The sequence below is a fragment of the Harmonia axyridis genome, chromosome 3, assembly GCF_914767665.1.
Source record: "Harmonia axyridis chromosome 3, icHarAxyr1.1, whole genome shotgun sequence".
Lineage (NCBI taxonomy): Eukaryota > Metazoa > Arthropoda > Insecta > Coleoptera > Coccinellidae > Harmonia > Harmonia axyridis.
Window position 1 is genome coordinate 57,879,028 of NC_059503.1, and position 23,705 is coordinate 57,902,732.

Here is a 23,705-nt window from a genome sequence, read left to right on the forward strand (position 1 = left end):
ACAAAATTTAAATTTAGTTCTCCATAAACGCGGTGAATCATCCTGTATTTGGAAAAGTTCGGTCCAAGGGAAGAAGCTTGCGTATCTCAAACATCCAAAAATATCGAATCATAATCATGACGAAACAAAACATTTCACGGATTCATTTCATCCTCTCATATAGTGATTTGTATCTCACCTCTGTGAAGCAGTCGAGCCCGAAAATTGATCCGAGGGGAAATATCGCCTTTTCAAACGACAAATCCAAACTATAAATAGAAATTTATCGAAGAGGCTGCATTCCATATAGCCTACTCCAATCATTAGGCGAACGGATTTGATTTACTATGTGTTTACGACATTAAAATATTCCTCACCGAAGATTTATCTGTTGCATTCGATACCGAACACAAGAAACCCGAGATACCTTTAAAGTAGATATTGTTTATAATGTCCTTCGAGTGTCCCAGTGCGGAGTATATCATCTGTCTCTTTCACCTATTGGTCGTGGACCACGGACGCTGGAATAGGTGGAGATCTCTTGTGAATGAAACTAATCTTTGCGATTTACCATTGATAATTATTGAATTACTGGCCGAGATGGGATAGCGAAGTTAGAGATGTAATCACGATTTTTGCAATGTTTCGATTCGAGACGTGGCATTATGCGAAATTGAGTGTACCGTGTGGTTCCGTTAGATCGGTCAAGTTGGCACACCGACGTTATGAAGCTTGGAAATCATAAAGCTCTCTTCATGATGTCATAACTTGTCTGATGGGCGGAATAATCCTGAATTATGAGATAATTCTATGTCGAAAAGTACAGGAAATTGGTTATTGAAACGCAACATATGTTATTCTTCTAAAATTTATTGTATCGCTGCCAAAATAGGCATCTTCTAAACTTATACATTCATGTCAACGGATAATCCAATATTTTGTTTGGACGATGAAATTTATTGAATTTTGGCCAATAATTTTTTGTGATAGTTTTCAATATGTAGGGGGAGTCCGGGAGAGTTTACCAGGAGGGAGACTATAGCCACGGCTCATAAAAACTTTGTGTCTCTATGTATTAAGAGATGGCTCCACTTCTTGGAAGTCATACGCTCACCCCGAGATTCTCCCGCGACATCATTGCGCTTTTCAGTTGGATTTAGGAATGCGAAGTGATAACGTGGTTTCGTGTCTGGTGAGTGATTTTTTCCGATTTTTAACATTTCATTGCTGTTGTTTTGTATCCATAGATTCAAGTGAGTAACTTATTTATATGGCAAGTATATTCATTCTTATAACACTAACAGGATAAAGCTTTTATGAAAGTGGCATAATTTTTTTTTTAATTGAATAACCAACATATTAGTGTGGGGTGGGAGACATTAGGCACATGTGAGGGGGAGACTTTATCCAGGGTAATCTCTCCCGCAATTCGCTAGTAAAGTAATTTTTTCTATATTTCCAGATTAATGAACACTCAAAATGCCCTTCCAGTATAAGAAAAAAGATTCAACAAGGAACAGGAGTAATTTGAATTTATCAGTGATAAAAAATGCTTTAGATGATGTTGACAAAGGAAAATCTATTAGAGGTGCTGCTATGGAGTATGGAATAGATAGAATAGAATGTTGAATCAGCTTCATCATCAACTATACAACACATTTCAGAGCCTTCGACATCTGCATCGGGGATCGCGGTCACTGCGCAAGAAGTGGTATCTAGAGCTAGTTCAGATATTAAAAATGCAGAATCCGGGATAGGTCTGAAATCAAAAATGATTTTGCCAGAAGTAATTAGACCTTTTCCAAAATCTGCTCCCAGAAAAACTATTCGTCGTGGAAGACAGCCAGGAAAAACTAAAATTTTGACTAAAACACCAGAAAAATTCGATTTGAGTGTTAATGACGAACCGAAGGAAAAAAAAATTAAAATGGAAACAACAAAGGCTAAAACAAAGAAAAAAAGACAAATTTTACAGTCAAGTGACAGTGAAAGTAGTCCTGAAGAAGAACTCAAGTATGATGATAGCTCTGATGGCTTATATGACGTAGATGATTGGTATTGTTTTTTATGTGGGACAGACGAGAAGATAGCCATGCGACTGTGCGCTGTTTGTGGAAAATATGTCCATGAAATGTGTGTTGGGCTAACGAGATATGACAAGGAAGAGTTTATTTGCCCTCATTGCTCAAAATGAGAGAAGATGAGGAACTAAATTTTCGTATTATGTATATCAGTGATACTCATTAGTTTACCAAATACTTATTTCTCACCCCTTAGCTATGGTTCCTATTTTCTTATTTTTTTTTATGTTATACTATGTGCATTGACATTAAAACATTATATTTTTGAATACAGTCAGTATTTTACTTATCATTTTACCTTTTTTCAAGTTCGGGTATTGTCTCCCCATATGGAGGGTAGAGTCTCCCACCCAGGTGGGACATATTAGCCAAAATTATATTTGTGAGAATTCGTATATAACTTTTAAATTATTCGAAGTACGCCATTCGTCTTTGAGACAAAATGTAGGTTAATAGTGCAGCTTAATATAAAATCAACAAGAAAAAGCTATAATTTAACCCAATAAGAAATATAGGTATTTTGGTGAGAAGCGGGTCAACTCTCCCGGACTCCCCCTATTCTTTCAATAAATCTATTTTTTCCGAGATTTTTTTTAACGGATATGTTCTTTCGAACATCGCAAAATACCTACTCATGTAATTTTTTCAATTTCTCTAGTTATATAGAGAATTTCGAGTGAAAATACACATTGCGGAAACAACAATTATCAAAATCTTTTTCACTTCTCATCGAATTTTTTTCAATGTATTTCAAAACACATACTCATTGTTCCTCCCTATCATGAAAGCCTCAAATAGGGTCTAGACTTTGCTTTCAGCGATTTTGAACACAAACACAGATTCAGTTTTAAATATTTATTTCTATACACAATATACCTACACCAGTAATGAATTGACAAAAGAGCTATATCCTAGCAGAACTTGAGCGTCATATGTAACGGGTGTTTTTTTTCGAGGTATATAACTTTAAGTTGGCATTACTGTTCAAGATGACAACCGATTTAACAGCTGTCAAGTGATTTATTTTCAGTTTGGTTTGGCGATTCATCATGAATAGACTCACGCCTGAACAACGCTTGCAAATAGTGCAATTTCATTTCTAACTAATGGTTCTGTGCGGAATACGTATCGCGCACTACGTCCATTTCATATTGTTTAGCGATGAAGCGCACTTCTGGTTGACAACGTTAACAAACAAAACTGCCTCATTTGGAGTGAAGCTAATCCTCAAGTGTATGCCGAAAAACTGTTACATTCAGAAAAACTGACTGTTTGGTGCGCTTTATGGGCTGGTGGAATCATTGGTCCGTACTTCTTCAAAAACAATGATGGCCAGAACGTTACACTCAATGGTGATCGGTATAGAGCCATGATTACTAACTTTTTCATTCCTGAATTGAACAACCATGATGTCCAAGAGCTGTGGTTCCAACAAGACGGCGCAAAATGTCACACAGCTCGTGCCACAATCGATTTATTGAAAGACACGTTTGGTGGCCGCCTAATTTCACGAATTGGCCTCCAAGATCTTGTGATTTAACACCGCTAGACTACTTTCTGTGAGACTATGTAAAGTCATTGGTCTATGCGGATAAGCCACAAACCCTTGACCATTTGGAAGACAACATTCGCCGTGTTATTGTCGATATAGGGCCACAAATGTCGGAAAAAGTAATCGAAAATTGGACGTCCAGATTGGACTACATCCGAGTCAGCCGTGGCGGTCATATGCCAGAAACCATATTTAAAATGTAATGCCACAAGATTATCTTGCGGATAAATATAATTCATGTCAATCGAATAATCCATCGTTGTTTTATCGCAATTTAAAATTCTATAGCTCTAAAAGAAACACCCTTTAATTCTCGAGATGCTTTTAGTGAGCATCGAATTTGGGTGACCCAGTACTCTATGGTCTATGGTACGAATTCGGTAATGTTCTATTTTCTCGCCAATTTGAAAAAGGAGATTGGAAAAAACAAAAGAGAATGAAGAAGAAAAAATACATTACATTATAGAACATCCTTATTCTTGGTTCAATTGTGTTTGTGTTCAAAGTCAAAACTGAATATATTTTTCAGAAAACGGCTGAAGTCACAAAGGAAAGATTATTTGAATAACTAAAATGAATATTCCAAAAAAAAAAAAGACATCTATGAAGATCAAAATAATTGGACAATACAAAATAAAGAAAGGAAAAACTCACATTGACTGGTTTGAAAGATTAATATTAAGAAATGAGAAACTTTCAATCGTAGCTATCTGAGAGTCATACAAACAGCATATATGACTCACCACATCTGCTAGTCTCCAGCATTCCGTACTCCATAGCGATCGAACATTTCGATTGTTGTAAATTATTTTTGCGCGAGCAAAAAGAAAGAGACAATTTTGTCCCTATGGTAATTTACGATGCTGGAAGGAACGTGAATCAATACTTGTTTCCCTTTTCGTACATTATAAATAAGATAAAGATACACATTCCTGTAGGAGGTGACATTTACTATTGTATCCTTGAGTTACGAGCACTGAAATGCATTTATGTGTTCCTATTTGTTATGGCTAATATTTTCTCCGTGTGCGCTTGAATTATTAATGCGCGAAATCCGTGATAATGTCTTCGGGATGGGAAAAATCCGTCCTGTCTGCGGAAAATATGGAAATTTGGACACGGTTTTGTGGTGATAAGTATGAGGGTGTGATAGTTCTTACGAATCTTCTTTTTTTCTTGTTGAAGGAAATTATCATTTTTCCACGCTTGCTTTAATTTCGCGCAAGTTTGGTAATTCTCAACTTTTGAGCCAATAAAATCCTAATTGATTGGGTTTGACTCAACGATGAAGTAATCGAGGTGAAAATTAATTATGTCCGTCCGCCTGGCAGCTCACCACTGTGTACACTATAACTCCTTAATAAAAAATGCTAGATAATTGAAATGTTTAGTGTCCGAGTATCTCGGTTCAGTTCATTGATGGGTTGAATTTATTCAATGGTTCCGAAGTTGCTTGCATATAGAATTTTGTTTCTTCAATAATTGGAAATCGAACGAATCGAAAGTTCGTCATTTTCATTCATTAGCGTATACAGCTAGCCGATTAATGAATCGAAACACTATAGACACTTCAGTATTCTGTAGCACATCGAAGAAAATATGGACAATAAAATGAAAAGTATGACGTGCAGCACCTAGTTAGAAAAAAAAACAAAGTATACAATTAATGATAATTGAATGAGTGAGCGGGAATTTGAAACGTTTTTCTTGAAGATGTTCAAATTTATATGTGATATAGAACTACCCAAAAATGGGAGGACTTGCTAGGAATTCACGGCTTGGCTTGGTTGAGCTTGACTTGAAATCAAAAACTACACTTGATTTCAAGTCAAGCTCAAGTAAAGTTAAGGGTGTTTTTTTAAGAGCTATAGAACTTTAAATTGCAATAAAACAACGATGGATTATTCGATTGACATGTATTTCATTTATCCCCAAGATAATCTTGTGGCATTACATTTCAAATATGATTTCTGGCATATGACCGACACGGCTGGCTCGGATGTAGTCCAATCTGGACGTCCAATTTTCGATTACTTTTTCCAACATTTGTGGCCGTATATCGATAATAACACGACGAATGTTGTCTTACAAATGGTCAAGGGTTTGTGGCTTATCCGCATAGACCAATGACTTTACATAGCTCGCAGAAAGTAGTCTAGCGGTGTTAAATCACGAAATCTCGGAGGACAATTCACAGGTCCAAAACGTGAAATTAGGCGGTCACCAAACGTGTCTTTCAATAAATCGATTGTGGCACGAGCTGTGTGACATGTTGCGCCGGCTTGTTGGAACCACAGCTCCTGGACATCATGGTTGTTCAATTCAGGAATGAGAAAGTTAGTAATCATGGCTCTATACCGATCACCATTGACTGTAACGTTCTGAGCATCATCGTTTTTGAAGAAGTACGGACCAATGATTCCACCAGCCCATAAAGCGCACTAACCAGTCAGTTTTTCTGAATGTAACGGTGTTTCGACATACACTTGAAGATTAGCTTCACTCCAAATGCGGCAGTGTTGTTTGTTGATGTAGCGCTTCATCGCTAAACAAAATAAAATGGACGTAGTGCGTAGTTATTTTCGAAATGAAATCGCACTATTTGCAAGCGTTGTTCAGTCGTGAGTCTATTCATGATGAATTGCCAAACCAAACTGAGAATAAATCACTAAACAGCTGTTGAATCGGTCGACATCTCGAACAGTAATGTCAACTTAAAGTTATATACCTCGAAAAAAACACCCTTTATTATACAGGTTGTTCCTATTTTGGAAGTAGGTACAAAGGAAAATGAGAGATTCATTGGATAGTTTAAAAAAAAAAGTTATATAAATGGGTCCGCAAACGCTTCTCCTTCGTAATACAGTGTGTTTCTTGTAGTCATACATTTTTTGATGATTATATCAGTTATCGAATATTTATTGATCTTCGTTACGGATTGGGTAAATAACTAGCAGAACTTATAATTAATGTATTCATCACAGCTTCCTAAAATTGGATTTTTATAATAACTTGTATTTTCCTGAGGATTAGTAGAGTATTGATTAAAATTTTTATATCGAAATCGAAATAGGATACGACAAAACTATAAATAACTTCAAAAAGTATAGTACCTACTGGACCAAAGTTTTTTTTTAAATATTTCTAAACCATCAAATAGTTCTGGAAGAAATAAGTGGGCACATAGATTTGTAATCCAAAATAGCATATCCAGTGATGGAAGCAAATTGGAATATCTAATGACAAATTTAAGTTCCCTATCTTGTGAAAGAAGGACGCCATGAGGAAAAGAAAACAAATTTCAACACTCTGCACCTCGAAAAGAAATCGTTGGAGTGCCCATTGTTATAGAACATTTTTTTCTTGAAATTATGCGAAGAATCTGTTTTTTTTTTTGTACCTCCAATTCAGGAACACCGTTTTCTGAGGTTGAAGTGGTACCTACATCTTATACTTGGAACAACTGCAGTGTCTTTTCATCTAGGCCTAATCGGAAAAAATGATAAAGCCAAAAAGTGTTCCTTTCAACCTCAAGAATCTACTGTTAAAATATATGACCTTCAATAACTACCCAAAACTTATAGGTACTCGTGTGAACGACCATCATCTAGTAAGCCGTTTCCAATCCCGAAATTCAATCCTGTCTCGAAACCGTTAAAAAACAAATAAAACCGCACTTTGTCTCCCTTATCTACCCCAATTAAGGACCGGGCAATTAACACATAACAGAACATACGTCTTCGAACCATCGGCTAACATGCGGGCAGATCCAATAAAATATCAATTAGCCCATGGCTAATCTATAATTACACTAATTGGTATTGATGAGAGTTCAATTAGGTGGGATTAGGTTCCAGAGCGGGCCGGACGAGCTCAGGACCAAGGTGGTCTAGGTGAGCGGGAGCGAGAGCGAAGATGCGACAATTTCTGCGATCAGCAGCCAGCGGTTCTGGCCTCGGGGATTCGATTTTAATCATCGATAAACCCGCTCCGATATTTTAATAAGTGTTATGGTGTAAGTGTGTATGCGTTCGGGAACGGCGTGCTGAAATGTTGATTTGTGAGACTCTTGAGGATCGAGCAACGAAGAAATATTGGGGCGCGATTCGGAATTGGTGAAAGTTTTGGATGATTTTAATTCCTATTCTCGATTATGTCGTGTTGTAAAATGCAAAACTGTGCATTCTTTATCGTAAAATAATCAGACTTTTCTGTAACTTCAAAACGAATAGAGATGGTATGGATCGAATAGAAATAAAGCAGAATCATTTCGAATTGGTAATTTGTAACTGATGTAGAATTATTACTGAATGGATATGAATTACGAATTACAATTGGCGATAGAAGAAAAATATGGACGCGATATTAGTGGAACATTTCGATTTCTCAAATTACGATTCGATTCATTCGTTTCTATTCTATTCGTTCGTTTCTATTCGAGTTAGAATAGAGCCGATTCTCATTCAGTAGGTGTACAACTTTGCTTCCGCCGTTTTTTTCCGAAATTCGATAGTTAATTGTAAAAAATTATGGTTATACATATAGGATTCAAAGTATTGTCCATTGCTGGCCACTACTTTCTCCCATCCTTCGGGCAGCGTACGAATTTCGCGTTGAAAAATTAGTTATCTTGTGAAGCGATCCACGAATTGATCTAATTGTTTACTTCTTCATAAGACCAGAAGTGTTGGTCAGTCCGGCCGTGTGCTATTGATCAAAACAAGTGATAGTCCGAGGAAGCAACTTCTGGATAATAAAGCGGGTGGGGAAGGAATTCCTATTTCATTATTTCCAAGTATGTCTTGACCACTTCCGCAACATGGAGTCGAGTATTTTCATGCTGTTCAATCACTTTATCATGTATCTCGTTTGTCTTTCAATGTTCGGCTCAAACGCATTGATTGCATTCGATAATGTTCGCCTGTGTTGTTTCAGTCGATTTCAACAGTTCATAATACACTACGCCGAACTGGTCCCACCAAATATTGAGCTTGACTTTGGCCGTCGACCTGGAAGCATGGCCAGGATATCCCCAAAATTTTTCAGCTCTTGGGATTATCGTAATGAACCAATTATTCGTCTTCAGTCATAATGTGATGCAGAAATTCCTTCCGTCTTTGCCTTGTAAGCAGCTGTTCACAAGCAAATAAACGCAGTTCAACATCTTTCGGCTTCAATTCGTATGCCACCCAATTTCCTTGTTCCTGAATCATTCCGATGACTTTTCAGGCGTTTCATGATTTTTGGATTTCTGTTGCGTTTGACACGAGTCTTGATCAAGTTATGCCTCCCTGTTTCTGTTGTTAAAGTGTATGTAAAAATTCCCACTACAAGTCCATGAACTTTTGTGGGTTTTAGGATGTTTATTCATTTATTCATTAATTTATCTATGTAATTGTTGATTTATTTGGGAATAAACATATATTTATTATAATTTTGCATCTTCGAAAACCTTCTCTTTTCCACCGCCATGCTGGTCTTCGACATAAAAATCACTGTTCTTTGACTGATAGCGGCCTCATCATAGGTTTTTGAGATCATTCGATGAGCCTCAGTAGCAGATTTCTTCCAATTGAAGCGGAAAATAACGCAAATAACGAGAATTTGGTTCGTAAGCCAGAATAACTTTATGATGCAAACACAAATAGACTAATATTTCGATGGCGTTGTTTTTACAAATACTTAAGCCTATCGTATGACATCTACGATCTATTTATTTTGACTACCACTTACAGCTACAACCATCTATTGCAAAACGACGGAAGCAAAGTTGTAAACTTTATAAATGAGAATCGGCTCTATTCTAACTCGAATAGGAACGAACGAATCGTTCATGTTTCATGTTTCACTTCTATCGCTTCCAACTTGGGAATTCTGTATTCAATTCTTCTTCTATCGCCCAATGTAATTCGTAAATTCATATTCATTCAGTAATTCTAGTTGAGTTACGGAATACCAATTCGAAATGATTCTGGTGCATTTCTATTCGATCCATACCATCTCTATTCGATTTGAAGTTTTATAGATGGATATTTAGATTAGAATAGGTCTGATTATTTTCTGATTACCAAACTAAATGGCATTGGGTAGTAGGTAGTGTAAATAAATACAGCCCTGCTTCAATGCCAAACAGAATTGTCATTCGAAGAATCACATGTTTAGTTGAAGGCCATTCAGCAATAAGGAATTACGACTGAACTTCTGAAAATTGTGAAAACATAATCATGTAACATATACATATATCGAAATAGTAATGATTTTGTCGACAAAATCGTTTATCTGAGCGTACAATCGGTGAAACAATTGAAAAAATTCGAGGAGACTAGATGCGTTACTGATGTCTTATTGTCCACATATCACCGAAAATATTGCTATTGTAGGCGGAAGTGTTGGAGAAGATCCAAATTTATTCATTCCTCGGCTAGCACAAAACTGGGCATCTCTTACTGAATGATATGGCGTATTTTGCATCTGGATGTGCATCTTCACCTTTATAAGGTTCAATTGACACAAAAACTGAAGTCAGCTGACCATGGAGTGCGTAGATCATATGCCGTTGGGTGCTTGAACAATAATATTTGGATGACTATTTCAAGCATCAAATTTCTTTCAGCCACGAAACACTTTTTCACTTGGTAAACAAGCGAAATTGTCGCATATAAGGCAGTGAAAAATCTTACAGAACTGCTGAGCGACAATCACATCCACCAAAAATTAACTATACTAAGTGCAATTTGATATTGTGGAGTCCTTCTTCGAAAATGAAGAAGGTGTCACTCAAACCGTAAATTCTCATAATAACTTTATTATATATTATATTAATTAACTTTATTTAGCACTCGGCTTTTGAAAACAATACTAATGTAACTTGATTTAATTCTTCATAAATATAACTCGATAAACATTTTTCGAATTCTCTATAATTATTACAATATTTGATCTTCTCAAGTAGTTTATTGAAGATAACTATAGCCAAATTACTATTTTCGACCTGAAATCAATGATGAAGAATTGGGAGAGATGTGATTAGAGCAAGATGATGCTATGAAACACACAACACAACCTGATTTGGTTTTTTTGCAAGAAAAATTCACAGGACGCATAATTTCTCGTTTTGGACGATGTGAGTTGGCCACCAATATCTTGAGATTCATCGCCTCTAGCTTTTTTTGGTGGGATCATGTTTATGTGGATTATCCTCTTTTTTCGCCCTGTGTAAATAAGATATCAACATTTTTGGAAAACTTTTCTGGAGTTTAATTCAATACCAAAGAATACATCTTCAATTTGACGTAGAAACAATTGACATCGATGAAAAATTACGAATGTTGTTGGTCAACAAACTTCAGCAAATTATAATAAAAATAATAATAAGGTTTATTAATCCCAATATGTACATTATGACTCACAATATATAATATAGAAATGAAAAAAAAAGGGATTAAATGGCCATTACATTCAGCTTCCCAAGTTAGACTCAGGTGCTGTTGGGCCATGATTCACATAGTTACAGCAACAGTAAGAAGAAAGAAAAAAATACAAGCTTTAATGAAGAAGGAACAAATACTAAAATCGCAAAATTCAAGTAAAACAAATCGACAGGATGAAGATATTAGGTTGTACACATATTGGTTTCAAGTTAACACAGGAAACGAACAGACAAGAGGAAGTGAACATCAGGAAAGCAACATAAGCCTCTTCTTGTATTTCCTTTTAAAATAAGCGCACGAAGGAGCGAAATCAAAAATTCGGCCTTCATTGATGACATGAGCGATTCTATAGGTGAATTATTCCTTAAAAAGCTGTTTTCTATGCTTAGGAACCGTCAGCAAACCTCGCAGTCGTAGTGTTCTGCTATGAACACTTTCCCTGAAAATTACTCGCTCCATCAGATAGTCAGGAGTTTTTGTCTTCAAAATTTTATAGAAAAAAACTTATAAGGTGTTCGAGTTTTTTTTGCCGGTGAGTGTATAAACAAAGTTCAAAATAAAACCTTCGATCCGACAAGCTGGTATACCTTACATATTTCGGAAATATCCACGAAAAGACAGTCGCAGACCTCGCGATCTTCCCATCATCAGCAAGACATGCCGATCTCAACACCTGCCCGTCTGAAAACGGACACCACAAACGAAAAAACAAACCTCGGGCTGCCGCGGCATCAATCACTATTAATAACGGCTAATGATCCCGAATAATCTGGAGATAATTTACAAATAGGCTTGGCGAGGCCGGGATCGAACCCGATCCGATTAAAGTTTCGTCAGAACAAATGGACACAATTACCGGACCGGAACCCTCTCTCCGCGAGCGGCCCTCTTGATGCGATAGACGCTAATTATTCGCCAATTTAGCGCGTTCGATTCGAAAAATAAATCAGTGGGTCGCTCTGTTAAGCTAAACGTCAATAATGCCAATCGCAGAAAATCGCCAAATATTTCCGCAGCAACGCTTTGATGTCGCGCCGACCGGTCGGCGGAGGCATGCGGGCGATGCGTGGCCGACTGCGATTTCCCACCCTTGAAACGTTCGACCACAGAATGTCGTTTAATAGATCGATGTTCCGACGATCGGTATCGGCGGAATTGAGACCGGCCGTTGGGAGCTCGTAAACCGAACGGTTCTGCAGTCCCGGATTTGATCTAATTAACGGAGGAAATTACGCGGTACTACAGGATTGGACTGATTGATTTTAGTACTCAATTCTAGATGAAATTGCAATTATTGTTTCAGCAAAATGATTCTTTGGTTTTCTCATCATACAGAACCAGTTCAAACCAGTTACGGTCGAATGAATGAAAATATAGTACGAAACTTTGCATCCGATGTTCTTTTCAGATTTCAAAGGAAACATTTTTATCGTGTTATTTGAAGTAAACTATTTGCAATCTATACAATGGTCGGTATTTCACGCTTTTATTAGCAAACCAATTTATAAAGGCCTTTCCACTTAGAGATTCACAGATTCTTGACTTGATATTAAAGCTACTTCACTTGGCTAGCCTTCAAGTCAAGTCATGTCAAGTCAAGTAGTTTTTGAATTTCATGTCAAATCAAGTCAAGTACATATGAATCAAAGTACTTTCCATCGCTGGCCACTACTTTTTTCCATCTTTCGGGTAGCGTACAAATCCCCGCGTTGAAAACAATGGTCACCTTATGAAGAGATCCACGAATCGATCCAATTCTTTACTTCTTCATAAGACCTGAAGTGCCATTGCTCGAAACGAGTGACAGTCCAGAAAAGCAACGTCTCTAGAATACGGCGGGTGGGGTTGGACTTCCCATTTCAACATTTCCATGTAGGTCTTGAACACTTCCGCAAAATCGGATCGAGCATTGTAATGCTGTTAATGTTAATGTGTCTCTCATTCTATTGCGGCCTTTTGTCTTTCAATGCTAGACTCAAACGCATTAATTGCGTTCGATAACTATCGCCTGTGATTATTTCAGTCCGTTTTAACAACTCATAATAAACTACGCCGAGCTGATCCAACCAAATAATGAACATGATCTTGGAACCGTGAATATTCAGTTTGGCCGTCGACGTGAACCCATTTTTCGTCTCCAGTAACAATGCGATGCAGAAATCTCTTCCGTTTCTGCCTTGCAAGCAGCTGATCACAAGCAAACAAACGCCGTTCAACATCTCTCGGCTCCAACTCGTACGGCACCCAATTTCCTTATTTCTGAATCATTCCCATGACTTTCAGGCGTTTTGAAATACGCCACTTCCAATGATTCTGCCAATTCTTGTTGCGTTTGACATAAGTCTTGATCAAGTAATGCCTCCAATTGCGCATCTTCGAAAACCTCCTCTCTTCCACCGCCATGCTGGTCTTCGACGTCAAAATCACCGTTATTGAAGCGTTGAAACCATGTAGCATGCTACATTGCAAATTAAATTTATTCAACGAAACAATAAAGTTGAGGAAAATCTGGGCGTACGCCAATGCGTATCTTCGTGTATATTTACCCTATACAGTGAAACTGTGATATCATTTCTCTTCCTGGTTTCTTTGAATGAATATCGATAATTATCGCAGCGAAATTTATATAATTGTGTTCCTCTATTATATTCGTAAAACCCTCAAAAAAGTTTTTTTTTTTTGTATTTTTTTGTAGTAAATTCCTGATTGGTGTTCCTGATAAACGCTGAAAGTGTGATTATTACATTGAGAGTCCTTCGTGAAAAGACAGCCCATCATCATTGTCAATTGTCAGCTAACAAGCAGCATTATTTACTCTCCTTGCTATTGAAGAACTGTCACACATAAGTTCTTATCAACTTCGGTGGTGGAAGATTGGCTCAGTTTAGAGCTAGGACTTATCTCTTCAGGGAAGTAACTCGTGAATCTGAAAAAGTACATTATTTGTTATTGTAAATTTATTAATTTCGGATTCACTTATATATATTTCTATTTTGTGAAATATTGTATGTCAATTTTTCTGGTACCAGATATTTTAAAGATTCATGTTGTGAAATACTTGTGTAAATATAAGAGGTGTTTGATCGACCTGGGTTTTTGTTCCTTCCATTTGGTGAATTCAGAGATCAGAACCACGACTCAAAACAAACGACTGTTCTCGGGCATTTTGAGTTGTAACAAAGAGGTTACAACCACTCTCAGCGCATTCTTTCAATTTAGCGGCTTAAGTAATATTTGCCTAAGTAGCGGCCTAAGTAAGTATTTGAGAGCATTCGATGAGCCCCAGCTTTAGATTTCTGCATATTGAAGCAAAAAATTGCAACCTCCCGCAAATGATGAGAATTTGGCTCTTAAGCTGACATGTTTAATCGAGAATAACTTTATGATGCAAACACAAATCGACTAATATTTCGATGGCGTTATTTGTACAAATAGCTAAGCTTATTGTATGACATCAACGATTTATTCATTTCGAATTCACTTACTGCTACAGCCATTAATTGCAAAAAGGCGGAAGCAATGTTGTACACCTTATATTTATTTATCAAGTACTTGAAAAATCAAGTACATTCTATCAATGATGAAATGAGAAGAAATTGTCACATATTATTCAATTATTTTAGACACAACGCCCGATGTAAGTCACTTAGATGACAATTATAGTCAGATTCGTAGATTTACAAAAGAGTTTCACATATCATCTTCTGAATAACGACCAAAAAGAAATTGTGAAGCATTTTTTGTTCATGAAATAAGCTATCTTACTATGAATCTACTAGGTGTGCCATTTGAGATGAGAAAGTAGTAGTATGTTTCCAGTATAACAGGAAGTTGATGTGATCTGAAAATATTTCAGGGAGAGACATCATTGTGTCAAAGCTCATCAATACGCAAATTTTCAACACAAAATTATGAAAAGTTTACAATAAACGTCTTATAGACCATTGCGGTGAATCGCCCTGTAGAATAATTACCACTATTAGAGAAAAGCATCAAAGAACAATTTGAAGGTCCCTACTGTCATAAAAACTATTATTGATATTCTGATATTCAAACTATCCTAAACAATTTTCTCCATTCTCAACAGGTACAGACGACTTGAGTTATAGGTTTTTGATTAAACCTCTACCGGGAAATATTCCAAAGGAATCCTATCGAATTCATCGTATTCCGAGATAAATCATCGCATCGGACACGAGACATCGTCGAAGTCCGATTCATTCTGGTGATCAGTCCCACTTCATCTACTATCTGGCTAGACCAATATGAATGTAAGCTACAGCTTTCGGCCTTCGGGCTGCCAGACGCCCGTTCAATAATATCGCCAAATGCCCTCCTTTGTCGGCGCGGCCGAAGACGATCGCCGGACATATGTCTTGGGTAGAATTTGGAATTCGGTGAGACTTCGAACCGTATCGAAAAATGACTTACTAATGAGTGTCGAACCCGCGGTATTTTTATAATTAGTTCGGCCGCGGCCGAAGAATCATTTTTATTCGATATACACAGGCCGGGCAATTTGGAAGTTCATGATGCAGGAGGTGAAATTAATTTTCGGCGGCTGACAACTTGTAGACTATGAGTGATGGGATAATGAAGGCGGGAATGAACGCGATAGCGTTGTGACCGATATTAAGGGTTATACGTTACGGAACTTAAATAAAACACACTTTCGTTCAGAATATCGATCAAATATTTATTTCAATATAATGGTTGGTCCTTGCCATTATGTGAATACAACATCATTTAAATGTACACCGCGCAGTGGCGGCTGGTCCTCACCTCTTCCTCTTTGAGAAGTAAACAGGTCGAAGAATGCCTCACGAGCTTTCTTGTCTAGCGTGTTATCTACATCGACGTGACGAGAGATCCAGAATATTCCTACGCCTTTCAAGGCGGCTTCTAATGATTGATTTGAGGCATGCCTCGATCCTTCGATAACACCAAATAGTGCAGAATAATAGCAGTTCTCCCACTTACCGATGTAAGTGGGAAATCGGCTTAGTTTTCGCTTTGTTGTGATTTGGTTGTAGCGTTTGCTACGACAACTCGTGTTATTTTGTCTCCGCCCGTGTTCGTGTGAACTTCTTTCAAGAGCACTTTTGAATTTGTTAATCGACTTGATTATTACCATAAGGTGAAATGGATTTAGCGGGACCAAGTGAGTCGTTTCAAATTTCTAAGTTAAATGGAAATATTCGAAGTACTTATGATTTTGTAAATTTTTGAATGAATCAACAACATTGTTCAAGAATTAATTATACCTAATTAAAGAAGTAAAGAGACATGTTCCAGATCTGAGTGAATGTCTTGTGGCTATGTATGTGGATGGAAAATCAAATCCGGGATTTCGCATGGTATGACAAGTACGACTGGCCTAGTGGCAGTATAACTTTGAATAAATTATTTTGGTGGCCGTGCATTTGCGATGATATTAACAGTAGATCAGTTCTTATGGCACATCTGAAATCATAAAAAATGTGAATTCATCTTTCGGTTGCTTTTATTGTAAATGAGAAAATTGAAGAAGTAATATCAAAATCGTGTTTTCCTGACAAGTTGATGGAACAACTGACATAAGCGGCCATTCACAATTTTCCGTGAAGTAATAAATGACCATTGTTGAGCCATTCATGTTATTTTATGTTGTGAGTTGTGGGCGTTCTGCTACAGATTTATTCTAATTTTAATGTACCTTTGGAAAATTTGACTTAAATTTAAAATAAACAGGGCAAATGGGAAGGAACTATAGGGATTCACGTCTTGTCTTGATTTTCAAGCAACTTGGCTTGAGCTTGATTTGATTTCGAGTCAAGTATTCATTTATCAAGTACTTGAATCATATCAAGCTACTTGATTTTTAGCAGTTCTATTGCAAATGAGGTATCTTATAGATTTGTCGCCTAACATACTGAGGGTTTTTGTCAATGTAAGAGCAGCTCTGGAAAATTTGTTTTTCAACAGTAGCTGAAGATGCTGGCGTTGTCAAAATAATCCTTGGCCATTTGGGCCAGGTTTGGAAAGATATTCCTGAAACTATCAAAATTTTTTCAATAGATTCCATAAAAATGTGAAGAAATTACTAATGAAGTCATACTGGTGAATGCTTAAGTCTCTCGGCGGCCGAGAAATCCTTTTATTTAGTCTAAGCGCGCACGAAATTGCAGAAATATATTCCGTGACGCGTGCATATCAAGCTCAAGTAATATCAAGTAGCTTGATATCAAGTCAAACAATAAATATCTAAAATCAAGTCAAGTCAAGCTCATGTATGTAATTTTTCACAAGATTAATTTTCAAGTCAAGTAGTTGATTGAAATGCCAAGCTACTTGTCTTGATAAATCCCTCCATTTGAACTTGAAGTTGACCCCTGTACCCTCCACAAGGTGAACCTGAAAATTCAAATGTCAAAAGTTCAAATGTATCAAATGGCGAGAGAATAGGTAAATCTTGTTATCTTCGTTATCAGAAAATAATTCTTGCACGACCGTCAAAATTTAGCAGTCGGCTTGGAAAGTTCTACCGTCTTGCTCAATCCACCTGGCATCGACCAAAATATTTTGTAATTGACCCACAAAATTAGGTTTTTCATATCAAGGAAAAGAAATAACACAATTATTCCCCAGACCGCATATAGGTACTCCAAACAGTTACACATTCATTTTGCAGGGTTTAAACATAATGAAACCAAATGAGGTTGACGAAAGGCAAAACACCTGATCCAAATATCTTCAAATCAAGCTCAAGTATGTAATTTTTTACAGCTTGATTCAATTCAAGTAGTTGGTTAAAATCTTAAGCTAATTGACTTGATGCATTCCTAGGAGGAACGCAACAAACTTCAGGTGAATTTTGTACATGTGAAAATAATTGAAAAAAACTCATATGACATATTTTTATTTCTTGAGAAACCTAGGGGCCACAATTTTCAACAATGTGTGTACTTGAAACTCATTCCGTATGTTTGATTCTCTTGGTATTCACGATTTTGTTCTCTATCGATTGTACCGCTTTATTACAGCGGCACAATACAAAACAAATGAAAACCGCATCAAATCCCCAATAAATTTCCGGTGTATCACACTCGATACACCCGTACGGCAATAAAGCCGAAACTGCACGTTATCAGACGCTAAAGCATAATACGTTTCCATCTGGCGAAAATGGAAACGGCACGTCGGAAAAGCGCCGACAAAAAAGTACGGCAATATTTCCACGTTATTCCGTATCTTCGATAATCTTAATGATACGTTGCGGCGCGCGTGAGGCGTCGAGAAGAACGGCGAATGGCAGAATGCGGCCGGTGCCATATTAATAAATTCATTACGATAATAGACATTTTGCCGGGGTCGGAATGACCGAAAATAATGCCCGAAACTGATTGTATCTCATAATATCGGATGTTCAATTCGAGGAGCCGTATGTCGTAAAGCTTCATTCCTCTCGAGTTGTCTTTTTTTCACAACGCGGCCGAATATTGGATTTCATGAGCTGCAAATCACGACTGGCAGAATTATAGCCGCTTTGTAGTCGTTTAGGATTTCCGGGATCTTTGAATCGGCCGAAGGAATGAATATGTTGTCACACTGCTAATACGGCAGAGTGTTATTTGTAGGTCAGAAGTTCTATGACGTATAGGTACTACTGTGAATCTTCATTTGCTACGGAGTCCACCAAATAACAGTTCCACACTAATTAGGGATCTCGTTTTTCAAGACTTTGCCTTCTTACCCTTATAACAACCATTATAATATAGACAGCACAGCAGAAAGGATATTCCAAGAATGCACTAGGATCGAAGGAACTGCGGATAATAAATTCCATCATATGCAACCAAACCTTCGAAAAACACAGAAACCTCTTTATGACATATTTTGACTAGAAGAAGTTCTTCGACTCTATTCCACATGGGTGGCTGACAAAAATTTTGGAAATAGACAAGATCGATCGAATTACAATACACTTTCTGAAATATGCAATGTGCAACTGCAGAACGAATATTGAACTCTCTACGGCGAACATAACTACTAAAGAGATTTCAATAAAAAGGGGAATTTTCCAAGGAGATTCATTGAGTCCCTTATGGTTCTGCTTGGCGCTGAAACCCCTTTCTAAACAACTGAATGCTACTGAAAAAGGTTTCAATGTCAAAGGCAATAGAAATACTAATGCACTCAATCATTTGCTATACATGGATGACCTAAAACTTATAACAGTCAACAAAACCACTTGCAAATTATGGCCAAACTGATGGAAAATTTTTTGAAAGATGAAATTCGGACTGGACAAGTGTCATACTATTAGAGAAGTGCGTGGAAAAATCTAAGATGAACCGATCGCTCTCTCCAATGGACAGGAGATAGAAGCAATGGAATATTTATATATTTATAAATACCTAGGAATAAAACGAAACCGACGAATACACCATCAAAGAATGAAGGAAGACTTAACAACTGAGTTCATTTGGAGAATCGACAAAATTTTAAAAACCAACATCAACAGCAAGAACATGACAAGAGCCATCAATAATTATAAATGTTCAATTCTAACATACTCTTTCAGTATAATTCCATGAAGTAAAACAGATATAGAGATCCAGCAACACAAAATGAAAACCTCAATGATAATAGCACACAAGCATCATACGAAAAGAAGCATTGAGAAGACGAGACTGCCGAGGAATAAAAGAGGCAGTGGTATGCTAGACATCATGGAACTTGCCCATGGGCAAATATAATGCCCACGAACAAACTTCAAATACAAAACAATCACTTCAGAGGTCTACAAAATATTGTATGAATCAGAAGAATCAACACCTTCACAACTGCACAAGGAGCAATTGTCATACAACCACCAGACAATCCAAGAAACACTGCAAAGATTGAGAGAAAAGCCTCTACATGGACATTTCAACGAGGTAAATCAGGATCATGTCGACATTGAAGCGTCGAACTATTGGCTCACATCAGGTGCGATGTATTCAGAAACGGAAGGTTTTCTTTGAGCCATCCGTGATCAAGTGATCTCAACGAAAAATTACTGCAACCATATCATAAAGGATCGAACTATTACTGACGATCGATGCCGATATGGGTGTCCAACGAATGAGACGATCCAACATATCACAGGAGGATGTCAAATATTTGAAGGAAATGAATATAAAAAAAGACACGATGCAGTAAGAAAGAATTGGCAACCATATTAGAACTTATTCATTCTGAAAAAGTGCCATACTACAAGTAACAATCGGAGACCATCCTGGAAAACGAACGCTATAAACTGTACTGGGATCGTACAGTTCTGAATGATAAAACAGTCCCTCACAACAGATCACATATACTACTAGTCGATAAACATCAGAAGACAGCAATAATCATCGACGTAGCAATACCAAATAACAACAACATGCGTCAAAAGGTGGACGAAAAAATTTAAAAGTATAGGGACCTCGAATTTCAGATAAAGCGATAATGGGGAATGATATCAACGAGAACTATTCCGATTATCATCCCAACAACAGTAATAATACCCAAAAATTTCAAGAAAAATATCAAGCGACTAAGACTCAGAGACTATATATGTAATATAATGCAAAAAGCTTTTTTTTTAGGTACTGTAAGGACGGTGGAAAAATTCCTAGGAGGCGACGGATAGGTCCAAGGATCACGTGTAGGAGGACCAGAAATACGACGATAACCAGAGAGACCCCAAGGACCGGACACGACCGAGCACTATCCTTCCGATATTTTAAATATCTGGGATTGAGTAAATGTTCTTTGCAGGGAGTGAGAAAACCGACGGCGAGGAGATATCCTACGTGCATAGGCTTCAGTCGGATAATAATAATAATAATGAACGGATCCTTACCCACACAATTTTTTTCCAACAAATCCTGAGTGTCTGTTTGATATATATCTTATTCGTTACCCATGAATCTTAAGCCCAGAAATTCTTACCTGTGATGAATAATTTCTATTGAATTTTCCAGTTTTGATAAAACATTTCGAAAATAACTGTGAATGAACATAATCGAAATATAGATTGAGAAAGATAAAATACTCAATAATCGAATGAAGTGGCCATAAGCCACAAAGGAACTTTTGACGAGAAACAATAAGAAAAAAAAGATCTTTGGCCTTGTCAGTGGATATACTGATAGATACTTCAATTGCATCTGGCCTTTTGTTCCGTCTTCCTTTTCTCCTTAGGGGATTTAAGAGGTCTTCCTAATGGATAACTTCGACAAATGTACAATCCGTGATGAACGAACTATACTTTTTTCCACTGGATCTTCTCAGATGACAGAAACAATCTCCAAACAGCTTCCAATGTCTGATGTATACCACTTCTAATGATGGCAGACATCATTAGCAAGCAACAACGCCTTTCGAAACGTTATCGAAGATAAATTAGATGATCTTTATTTATAGGGACATGGGTTCTGCACTATAATCGGAGAAAAATAGTTTCAGAGTTTTCTTTATACGACAGCTGTAAGAGCAGGGAAGGGACATTGTTGTTCACTGATATAACAAGATGAAAAGAATATTATGAGCATGACTTTATTCCTCGTAGTCTTCTTCAGTATTGGAGGGAAAAAGTTCCGTAATAAGTGTTATTCGTTTTATACAGGGTGGTCCAGATTTAAATACAATTACTTTGGCGTCAGAAAAAACAACTATTTTGATGAAAAAATTGTTTAAATTTGAGAAAATTCTTTTTTAAACTGTAAGTCTTATGTTATTATACTAATTATTTCAATTTTGAGTTATTGAAGTCTTGAAGTTTCTCCTGCCATGATTGTCCAGTGGTCTAGATCTAGGGTATGATGATCCTTTTCTTATTGAAGATCTACACCACTGCCTTTTTTACGAAAACATTGTTTCATTCCTGAAATCAACAGAGTTTCATTAAAAAGGGTTTCCTAAATTTTTTTCATAGAATTTTTGAGATCGAGTATTAAGCAAAAAGTATCCACAAAAATCTGCAGAAATTAATTATTCAAATCTTCCAGATTGAGGATAAATAAAAGTACAAAAATGGATGTAGTGTATTTTAACGCTTTCAATTGGCATTTTATTGAACATTTCTGGAAGACACTTAAACAAAAAAACATTTTTGTGAATATTTTCCATTATTTGAGTGTCTGATATTTTTTTCTGGAATGTTCAATTAAATGCTACCTTCTATTTATTTATTTTTTATTTAAGTCATATAAACCTATTATGACAGTAAGTAATTATATATAAGTCTTTCAATACAGCTACATGCTTTTGAAATTACAAAGATCTATGGAAAATCAACAAAAATATATCAACGAGGGATAACAAGGCAAAACATTTAAATCCACTCAACTCAACTAAATAAATACAAACAAAATTTGAAGGATTATTTTTGCATAAACATTTGTTGAAAAACGTTAAGCAGCTTTAAAATTAACATCAAATATCTCAAAATCGCTTGATTCGCTCAATATGCTCTGTCAGAGACGACATGTTGTTTAAAGGAGATCCGTTGAATATTTCAACACGGAATAAATGATAACTGGTGTAATATCTACGACTTTGAAATAAATTAAGTTCATTATATCTCAGTTTTGGGATTTATTTCATTGATTACAGATAAAATGAAAAAAAACAGCCTGATATAGCTGTTTGATATTTGAGGTATGAAATCCAAAAATTTCCAACATTGATCTGCGAGAAATTTTGGAGGGATTCTGGTGTTTTCCTTCGAAAAATAAATAATGAATGAACTTCTTTTGTACCTTCTCGAGTACTTCGATGAGAATAGTATTCTTCGGGACTCAAACTAAAGATGAATATTTTAATAATATTGTGAGCATTGTATAGTTGTAGGTATGTGTAAAGAATATTGAAAACATCATTAAACACCCAAATCCTTTGCCCCCTTTCAAAACAGAACCTTACATATAGTAGTTTCTCACCAGAAAGTCGGTCCTAGTTTTTTATGTTACAACTAATCATTTATTCGAATAATGGACATTTTATTTATATAAAACCAAGTAGTGGCTGAATTGAGATCAGATTGTAAATCCACATAGTCCTGATCATTTCTTATTACCTTCTTACATTTTTCAATCATCAGTATATAGCAAGCAGTTGGAATGTGTGAAACAATCTGGCGAATAATTTTTAAATGAATTGAAAAATACAGGTCCAAGAATACCTCTTTGGGGTACACCAGAAGTTGGAATAGAGTACGCAATGTATACAAATAGGTTAACATGGTCGATAGGACCTTCTGTCACTGGAACACTTCTCTACCTTTGCTAACGTTTTGTGGACATATTTCCACTTCCTCAAGGCGATGTTATAATTAGTGTCCCCCACTAGATGTTGAAAATTGGAGTGAAGGACACTAATTATATCATCGTTCTGAGGAAGTGGAAATATGTCTTATTCAATGTATGTAATATAAATTTTTAGACATTCGAAATGTGACTATCAATTCACACTGATCAAACCTGAAATAGAGACAATATAAACGACAGGTCCTGAATTCGTTGTCAGTGACAAAATGAGTACCCTAACGATCAAATATTCCTCATACCTTCCACCTCCCAAATATCGTGATTTTCAGCCGTTAAAGCCACGGCTCTGGTCCAATGGAAACGATCTCTATTAGAGCAACATCCGAAA

General features: G+C 36.6%; 1 long non-coding RNA gene across 1 annotated transcript; it reads left to right on the forward strand.

The window, feature by feature from the left end:
* Positions 1–980: 980 nt before the first annotated feature.
* LOC123675241 lies at positions 981–1,932 on the forward strand. Its single transcript, XR_006746773.1, has 2 exons — positions 981–1,232; positions 1,442–1,932. It is a non-coding gene; the product is annotated as an uncharacterized LOC123675241 (long non-coding RNA).
* The last annotated feature ends 21,773 nt before the right edge of the window (positions 1,933–23,705 follow it).